Source organism: Bubalus bubalis, chromosome 20, assembly GCF_019923935.1.
Source record: "Bubalus bubalis isolate 160015118507 breed Murrah chromosome 20, NDDB_SH_1, whole genome shotgun sequence".
NCBI classification, from domain to species: Eukaryota; Metazoa; Chordata; class Mammalia; order Artiodactyla; family Bovidae; genus Bubalus; species Bubalus bubalis.
The window spans coordinates 49,536,853-49,546,902 of record NC_059176.1 but is presented as its reverse complement, the minus strand read 5'-3'; positions in this window follow the sequence as shown (position 1 = coordinate 49,546,902).

The following is a 10,050-nucleotide window of genomic DNA, read 5'->3' as shown; positions in this document are numbered from 1 at the left end:
TCCTTCTGGCTGGTCTAATAACTAAATTGACATGAGACAGATCAACAGAAGGAAATCAAATTTTAATCTTGTGTGTATGGGAGTTCATAGCAGTTTTTAAGTCTTTTAGATGAAGAAACTATAAATTTGTGAAGAACTGACAAGACAAAGAAACTTCGGCTTAGGTACTAATCAGTGAAGAAACTAAGCAGAGTTTGTTTACACAGCCCCTCTGGGCTCCAAACTCCTTATCTCTGGCAGTAAGGATGTCCAGTGTAGGAGGGTACCTTTCCTGTGGGAGGTTAATTTCCTGCTTTCAAGGGGATAGAGAGGAGGGTCAGAGTGTCCTTGCACCTGCTGTTTCTCAAGGAACTTTAATTCCATCAGTATGACAGAGTGGCATGTATTGGGGCAATCTGCTCTGAACCACATTATAAACTATTTGTTTCATTTAAAATTGAGGTATAAGGGCTTCACTGGTAGTCCAGTGGTTAAGAGTTCACCTTCCAATGTAGGGGATGTGGGTTTGATCCCTGGTTGGGGAGCAAAGATCCCACATGCTTCACAGCCCAAAAGCCAAAAACATAAAACAGAAACAATATTGTAAAACACAGGCCACATTAAAAATAAATCTTAAAACATAAAATAAGATTGAGGTATAATACACATATGGAAAAGTGCATGCATGCCTGCTCAGTCGCATCCAACTCCTTTGACTCTATGGACCCAGGGGCTGAACCCGCATTTCCTGTGTTGCAGGCTGATTATCACAGAGCCAGCAGGGTTTCCCCGGTTGCTCAGTGGTAAAGAACCTGCCTGTCAATTCAGGAGACACAGGTTTGATCCCTGGGTGGGGAAGAACCCCTGGAGGAGGAAATGGCAACCCACTCCAGTATTCTTGCCAGAAAAATGCCATGGACAGAGGAGCCCGGCAAGGCTACAGTCCAAAGGGTTGCAAAGAATCAGATGTGATTGAGCGACTGAGCACGCATTAACACAAGCCCATTTGACTTGGATTCTTAGAACATCTCCTTCAAGCAGCACAAAGAACAAAGAATTACATTTATTTCTTCATGGATCCAATCACAATTTTTTTGTCCTAATACTGTAATTGATATTTATTGAGATATTGGCTTCCTAGCACTACAGTAACAAAAAACCACAATCTTGATGGCTTAAGGGCTTCCCAGGAGGCACTAGTGGTAAAGAACCCGCCTGTCACTGCTGGAGATGTAAGCGATGCGGGTTTGGAGATGCAGGGTTGATCCCTGGGTCAGGAAGATCCCTTGGAGTAGGAAATAGCTTAGGAAAACAGCAGAATTTGTTCTCTCACATATCTGGTAACTGGAAGTCTGAAGTCAAGGTGTCAGCAAGCCTGAGCTCCCTCCAAAGGCGCTAGAGGAGATCTTTCCTTGTGTTTTTCAGCTTCTGGTGCCTCCAGATACCCCTGGCTTGTAGCTGCATCACTCCATTCTCTGTGTCCATGGGTCACATTGGTTCCCCTGAACCTCGGTGTCTTCTCCTCTGTGCGTCTCTTCTAAGGACACCTGTCATTGGAAATAGATATTCCAGGATGACCTCCTCTTCTCAAGATCCTTAACTTAATTGCATCTGTGAAGTCCTTTTTTTCCTAGGTAATGTCACATTCACAGATTTTGGACATGGACCTATTTGGGGAGGGGAGGTTCAGGTGTCACTATTTAGCCCACTACAACTGGTTTTCAATTTTTAAAGCCAACACCTAGATGAGTGCTGCCATTAGAAATATAAATGTGAACAACATGTGTCATTTTAAATATTCTAGTAGCCCTATTGGGCTTCCCTGGTGGCTCAGACAGTAAAGAATCCACCTGCAATGCAGGAGACCTGGATTCGATCCCTGGGTTGGGAAGATCCCCTGGAAGAGGGCATGGCAACCCACTCCAGTATTCTTGCCTGGAGAATCCCCATGGACAGAGGAGCCTGGTGGGCTACAGTCCATGGGGTCGCAAAGAGTCGGACACGACTGAGTGACTAAGCACCAGCACATATGTACTCATATGTAAAAAGTAAAGTCATGTGTAAAAAAAAAAAAAGTAAAAAGAAATAAGTGATATTATGGACTGAATGTTTGTGTCTCCCAAACTCATATGTTCAAGCTCTACCCCTCAGTGTGGCTGTATTAGAGACAGGGCTTCTAAGGAAGTAATTAAGGTGAAAAGAAATCATAAGGCTGGGGCCCTAGTTTGAAGGATTGGTGTCCTTAGAGGATGAGATACCAGTGCATGGTCACGAATATAAATTGGTGCCGTCACTGTGGAAAATAATATGGAGGCTCCTCAAAAAACTTAAAGTGAAACTACCTTAGAAACCATCAACCCCACTTCTAGGTATTTATCCAAAGGAAGCGAAATCACTATCTCAAAGAGATATCTGCACTTCCAAGTTCACTGCAGCACTATTCACAATAGCCAAGACATGGAGACAACCTAAATGTCTATCAACAGATGAATGAAAAAGAAAAACATGGTTTATATATACACAATGGAAGATTATTAGCCCATGAAGAAGAAGGAAATCTTGCAATTTGCAGCAACATGGAGGAAAGTTAAGGGCACGAAGCTAAGTGAAATAAGCCAAATAGAGAAAGACAAATTCTCTATGAGCTCACTTCCATGTGGACTCTCAAAAAAGCTGAACTCAGCAAGTAGATCAGTGGTTGCCAGCGGGTGGAGGTGGGGGAAATGAGTGAAGGTGGTCAAAAGGTACCAACTTCCAGGGACTTCCCTTGTGGTCCAGTAGTTAAGAATCTGCCTTCCAATTTGGAGAAGATGGGTTCAATCTCTGGTCGGGGAAGATCTCACCTGTCTCGGGGCAACTAAACCTGTGCACCACAGATACTGTGCCCTAGAGCCCATGCTCTGCAATGAGAGACGCACCACAGTGAGAAGCCCGCCCACTGCAACTAGAGAGTAGCCTGCACCCACTGAAACTAGAGAAGGTTGGTGATGTAGCACAGCCAGAAATAAAATAAACAAATAAATCTTTTTTTTAATGGCAATACTTCCTAATTAACATAGAGTTTCAATTCAATCCCTATCTAAATTCCAGCTGCCTTTTTGCAGAAGTTGACAAGCTGATCTTAAAATTCATAGGGAAATACAAGAGATCCAGAATAGCTAAAACAATCTTTAAAAAAAAACGAACTTAGAGGCCCCCACCTCCCAATTTCAAAACTTACTACAAAGTTACATTCATTAAGACTTATTTGGTTCTGCAATAAGGATAGACATAAATCAAGGGACTAGAATTGAAAATCTAGATGTCACCCCACATATTTAAGGGCAATTGATTTTTGACAAGGGTGTTAAGACCTTTCAATTGGTGAGGACTTCCCCAGTGGTCCAGTGGCTAAAACTCCACAGTCCCAATGCTGAGGGTCTGAGTTCAATTCTTGGTCAAGGAACTAGATCCCACATGCTTCAACGAAGAGTTTGCGTGCTTCCCGTATGCCACAAGTAAAAAAGATGCCGAGTGTCGCAACGAAGACCCAGTGTAACCAAATAAATAGTTTTTAAAAGAGAAAAGAAAAATAAATGTATAGACATAGAAAGTAGATTAGTAGTTCCCAGGAGCTGAGGATAGACAGACACTAAGAGTGATTGCTCATGGTTACAGGGTTTCTTTTGGGGATGATGAAAAGATTCCAGAATCAGATAGTGGTGATTACTGCAAAACTCTGCGAGTACATTAAAAACTATTCAATTGTACATTCTAAAGGGGTGAATTTTCTGGTATGTGGAAGAAGAGAAAGAGAGAAAAGAAGAGAGTAAGCTAGGAAGAAAGGGAGGAAGGAGGGAAGGGGAGGATGGAAGGAGGGAGGGAGGGAAAGAAGCTCAAGATTTAACTAGACCCTTTATTTTCTCAACGAAACAATCATTCATTCCATAGACCTTACCTATTTTTTAAATTCAAGTATACTTGATTTAATTGAAGAGTCCCTGGTGGCTCAGATGGTAAAGAATCTGCCTGCAATGCAGGAGACCCGGGGTTAGATTCCTGGGTCAGGAAGATCCCCTGGAGGAGGAAATGGCAAATCACTTCAGTATTCTTGCCTGGGAAATCCCATGGTCAGAGAAGCCTGATGGGCTTCTCTGTTCATGGGGTCACAGAGTCAGACACAACTGAGTGACTAACACTTTCACACTTTCATACTTGATTTACAATATTGTGTTAGTTTTCAGGTCAGCTAAGTGATTCAATTATATATCTATTCTTTTTCAGATGCTTTTCCATTATAGGTTATTACAAGATACTGAAAATAGTTTCCTATGTCACACAGTAGGACTTTGTTGTTTATTTATTTTATAAATAGTCAGTTAATACCAAACTCCTCATTTATTCCTCCCTCCCCATTTTCCCCTTTGGTAACCATACGTTTGTTTTCTGTGTCGGAATTTATTTCTGCTTTGTAAATAAGTTCATTTGTATCCTTTTTTTAGATTCCACGTATAAGTAACACCTTATATGTTTTTGACAAATGTTTTACTTAGTATGATAATCTCTCAGTTCATCCATGTTGCTGAAAATGCCAATATATCATTTTTTTTTATGGCTGAGTAACATTCCACTGTATATACCACATCTTCTTTATGCATTTATCTCTGGATGGACATTTAGGTTGTTCCGTATCTCGGCTATTTTCAATGGTGCTGCTATGAACATTGCTGTGCATGCACCTTTTCAAATTAGAGTTTTCCTCTTTTCCAGATAAATGTCCAGGAGTGGGATTGCCTGGGTTATACGGTAAATCTATTTTCAGTTTTTGGTTTTTTTTTTAAGGAAACTCCACAGTGGCTACATCAATTTACATTCCCACTGACAGTGTAGGAAGTTTCCCTTTTCTCCACACCCTCTCTAGAATTTGTTACTTGGAGACTTTTTTTTTTTCAATCGTTCCATGTGGCTTGTGGGATCTTAATTCCCCAACCAGGTACTGAACCTGTGCCCTTGGCAGTGAAAGTTCAGGGTCCTAATCACTGGACCACCAGGGAATTCCCATTTGGAAACTTTTTGACTGGTATGAGGTGATAACCTCATTGTAGTTCTGATTTGCCTTTCTCTGATAATCAGTGATGCTGAGCATCTTTCTCATGTGCTTTTTGGCCGTCTGTCTGTCTTCTTTGAAGAATGTCTGTTTAGATCTCTGTCCATTTTTTGATTGGGTTGTTTGAGTTTTTTTGATATTGAGCTGTTTGAGCTGTTTGTTTGGAAACTAAGCCCTTGTTGATCACACTGTTTGCCAATATTTTCTCCCAGTCCACAGGCTGTCTTTTTGTTTTGTTTATGGTTTCTTTTACTGATCAAATGCTTATATGTTTAAATACTTTGTCTGTTATATGCAGAGCACTTAATAGATGCTTCTTGACCCAGCAGAGGCTCTGTAGCTGCTCATTCAGGAAGTAGGCAATGAGTTCTGCTGATTTAGAAGGGGTGTGGGATTGAGGATTTTAAAAGGGAGAAAGTTTTCTTTGACCTTTCAAAGAACAGAGGAATACCCTTGGTGTGTTAACTATCCTGGTTTATCTGTTGACCATTCTGGGCCATAGTCTGTTGCCCCAAAGGCTTTTTAAGGGTCAGGAATCCTATTTTTGGCTTCTGCAGCTGAGTTGCCTTGCCAGTGACAACATCAGGGCAGCAAAAGAAAAAGATATACTTCCGGTTCCTGGGTAAAATGTCTCCATTGTCTTGGCAAGTAAGTTCTTTTTTTGCTAGTTTCCCAATAAAAGACTCATTTTCCTGGAGGCAACTCTGTGGGCACTTCTTGGACACCCACTCACCTGGAAAAACTGAGGTTGCTCTTGACCTGAAGCAGGTCTCCTAATGCTGCCTTCAGGCAAGACAACAAGGCAATTGTGGGTAAAAATAGCTGCCTTCTCGCTCCTTCCCCACTTAGCTCATCCCTTCACTGCCTAGGGATTCCTTGGTAGCTCAGCTGGTAAAGAATCCACCTGCAATGCAGGAGACCCTAGTTCGATTTCTGGGTCAGGAAGATCCACTGGAGAAGGGATAGGCTACCCACTCCAGCATTCTTGGGCTTCCCTAGTGGCTCCGCTGGTAAAGAATTCACCTGCAATGTGGGAGATCTGGGTTCAATCCCTGGGTTGGGAAGATCCCCTGGAGGAGGGAATGGCTACCCACTCCAATATTTTGACCTGGAGAATTCCATGGACTGTATGGGGTCACAAAGAGTCGGATACGACTAAGTGATTTACCCTTTCACTTTTCACTGCCTAAGAACCCACCTCCAGTGCCTTAGTGACCTGGAACGCACACAGATTTGGCTTAAGAATCGATGCTTTCGAACTGTGGTGCTGGAGAAGACTCTTGCGAGTCCCTTGGACAGCAAGGAAATCAAACAAGTCAATCTTAAAGGAAATCAACCCCGAATATTCATTGGAAGGACTGATGCTGAAGCTGAAACTCCAACAACTTGGCCACCTGATGCGGACAGCCGACTCACTGGAAAAGAAACCTGATGCTGGGAAAGATTGAAGGCAGAAGGAGAAGAGGGTGACAGAGGATGAGGTGGCTGGATGGCATCACCAATTCAATGGACATGAACTTGGGCAAACTCAGAGAGATGGTGAGGGACAAGGAAGCCTGGCAAGCTGGTGTGCTGCAGTCCATGGGGTTGCAAAGAGTCGGACACGACTTGGCTACTGAACGACAACAAGAACTGGAAAACTGGCTAGGACAAAGACGGCCAGTTTAAAATTGTAACGAAGCTGAGAGACATCCCTAAGCCTGCAGGACCGTAAGTACAGAGGCGGAACTTCCCTGGCCTTTCTTGGAAGTAGAAGCTGTGAAATGCCCAAAGCACAGTACTGGTTGGTGCAGTTCTTTTCCCACTCATTCACCGCTGGCCACGTGCCTTGATCTCTACCTGTTGAAGAGTCCCCACCTCTGGTCTTTGGGATGCAATGAAGAGAAGTTCAGTTCAGTTCAGTCACTCAGTCTTGTCTGACTCTTTGTAACCCCATAGACTGCAGCACGCCAGGCTTCTCTGTCCTTCACTGTCTCCCGGAGTTTGCTCAAACTCATGTCCATTGAGTCGGTGATGCCATCCAACCATCTCATCCTCTGTTGTCCCCTTCTCCTCCTGCCTTCAATCTTTCCCAGCATCAGGGTCTTTTCCAATGAGTCAGTTCTTCACATTAGGTGGCCAACGTATTGGAGTTTCAGCTTCAGCATCAGAGAAGGGAAGGTGATGCCCAAATTTGATATGTCCTGCTCCTCTGCGCCCTCTAGTGGCTAACTGGGCCCACTGCTTTCTCGCCCTCCCCCTCAACCATGCCAGGGGAGACTCTTGGATTCCAGGGACTATTTCACAAGTCAGAACACTTCCCTGATGGTATCACACGCTCACACATCCACCCCTACCTCCTCACATGCTTATGACAGCAAATATGCTTCTCAAATGTTTTTGAGAAGTTGCAGTTACATAAGTAGATTAAGTATGTTACTTGTCTGCTAACAGCATATTTGCTTGTGTACATGTGTGCTGTGTATGCACCCAGCCCCCTTGCTATAATTTCAGGAGCTTCTCAGGATAGGAGCCACTAATCAAAGCCAGGCCTTTCTGGCTCTTGAGTTAAAAACAGATTGTGGCTGTAGCCACTGCTGTCCATATTTAGGCTCTTACTTCCCAGGGCTGTGTTCCAGAAGCTGCCTCCTCTTTAGTCAGGGCTGACTGAAATTCCCTGGGGAGGGGGAGGTCCTGGGAGGAGTCACGTGGACTCTCAGCTTCCAGGCAGAAGGGTCTCTGTTGCCATGTGACCTTGTCGTCTGTGTGACTCGCTGTGTGTCAGTGGTGCCGGCAGGCCCAGTGAGTTTGAGAATGTCTCAGGGCACGAGATTAGTCGGCTCATCTCCTGATGCAGTTCTTACCACCATCACAATCCCCAGTGTTTTGTGAGTTCATACTGTATGCAGGGCCTCCTCAGGTGGCTCAGTGGTAAAGAATCCACCTGCCAATGCAGGAGACACAGGAGACTAGGGTTCGATCCCTGGGTTGAGAAGATTCCCCTGGAGTAGGAAATGGCAATCCACTCCAGTATTCTTGCCTGGAAAATTCCATGGACAGAGGAGCCTGGTGGGCTACAGGCCATGGGGTCACAAAGAGTCGGATACAACTGAGCAACTGGGCATGCACACACGAGCTATGTGCAGAGCACCTTTCAGTAACTTATAAAAAGAAGAAAACAGGGACTTCCCTGGTGGTCCAGTGGTTAAGAATCTGCCTTCCAAAGCAAAGGGTGCGGGCTCCATCCTTGGTTGGGAAGCTAAGATCCCACATGCTTCAGGGCCGAAAAAACAAAACAAGAAACAGAAGCAATATTGTAACAAATTTCAATAAAGATTTTAAAAATTATCCACATTAAAAAAAAAAAACTTAGAAGAAAAAAGTAGAAAACCGTGTCTCCATCCTCCAAAAGCTATAGTTCTACAGGAAAGGGAGGGGATGACATTAATCTATAGGAGAAAATAACTAAAAATTCTGTTTAATTCCATCAAAACCAGTTGAGTACTTGTATAAGGAGTTGCAGAAGGCATTTTAAAGGTGCCTTAAAACAGCTTAGCTAGAATCTTGTGAGGACCATGAGGATAAGAAATGAGAGATACTAACTAGGATCCATTCTGCTGGAAGTTCAGTTATACAAACTCACTCAAGCCAAAAAAGGAAAAAGATTATTAGTCCATTGGAAAAGACCCTGATGCTGGGAAAGACTGAGGCCAAGAGCAGATGGAGGTGACAGAGGTTGGATGGTTGGATGGCATCATCGACTCAGTGGACATGAGTTTAAGCAAACTCTGGGAGATAGTGAAGAACAGGGAAGCCTGGTGTGCTGGTGTCCATCAGGCTCCTCTGTCCGTGGAATTCTCCAGGCAACACTACTAACGTGGGCGGCCTTTCCTTTCTCCAGGGGAATCTTCCTGACCCAGGGATTGAACCCGGCTTCCTGCATAGCAGGAGATTCTTTACCATCTGAGCCACCAGGGAAGCCCAGTAGAATATATGCCAATAGAAGGGCAAACTGAGGTGGAAAAAGTATAGACAGTTTGCTCAAGATTACACAACTATAGTGGAATTCTATTGGTTTGCCCAAAAGGTTCATTCGGATTTTTCTGTAACATCTTTTGGGAAAACTCAAATGAACTTTTCGGCCAACCCTACATATTAGTTTGATGTAGGGGATGTGTAAAAAGAGTTAAAACCTGATATTAAGTTTAAAGTCAAGCAAACATTTTTCAAACGATGATAGAATGTCATAAGGAGAGAATACAGGGGAAAATAAAACACAGAATGAGGTGAGGCTTATTTTTTAAAAAAGAAAGTTTTGAAAATCCTCTAACATCAACAAGGGCTACTTTGGTTATGTTCCAAGGCCCCGCCAATGTTTGTAATCTTTGAGGAATTTTTAAGAATGGGCGAGGCTCCACCCAACTGGAAATAGGCAAACGTTCTAATTTTCTAATTTTCCAAAAGAAGAACAGGCAGAGTCTAAGTACTGCAGGCTGATGAAGTGGACAAAGCTCCAGTGTGGGCTTGTGAGGACGGGGTTATGCCAGACGGACCTTGTTTCCATTTTTGAGAAAGTTCTCCCTGAAAGGTTACTTAGGGAGAATACTCTAGACTCCAAGACGCCTGATATTTTAAATCTAAAAAGGATCTCTGTGTGTGCTAAGTCACTTCAGTTGTGTACAGCTCTTTGCGACCCCATGGACTGTAGCCCCTCCGGCTCCTCTGTCCATGGGATTCTCCAGGCAAGAATACTGGAGTGGGTTGCCACTCCCTTCTCCAAGGGATCTTCCTGGCCCAGGGATCGAACCCACACCTCTTATGTCTCCTACATTGGCAGGCAGATTCTTTATCCACTGAGCCACCTGGGAAGCCCACTTAGTTGAATAACATACTCCATAACCAGCAATTCTTCTTCTAGGTAAATTTCCCAAAGAAATTCTCTTATTATTCTCTAAGTAAGGCTGTTCATGTTTGCATCATAATAGCAAAAAGCTAAAGTCAATCTA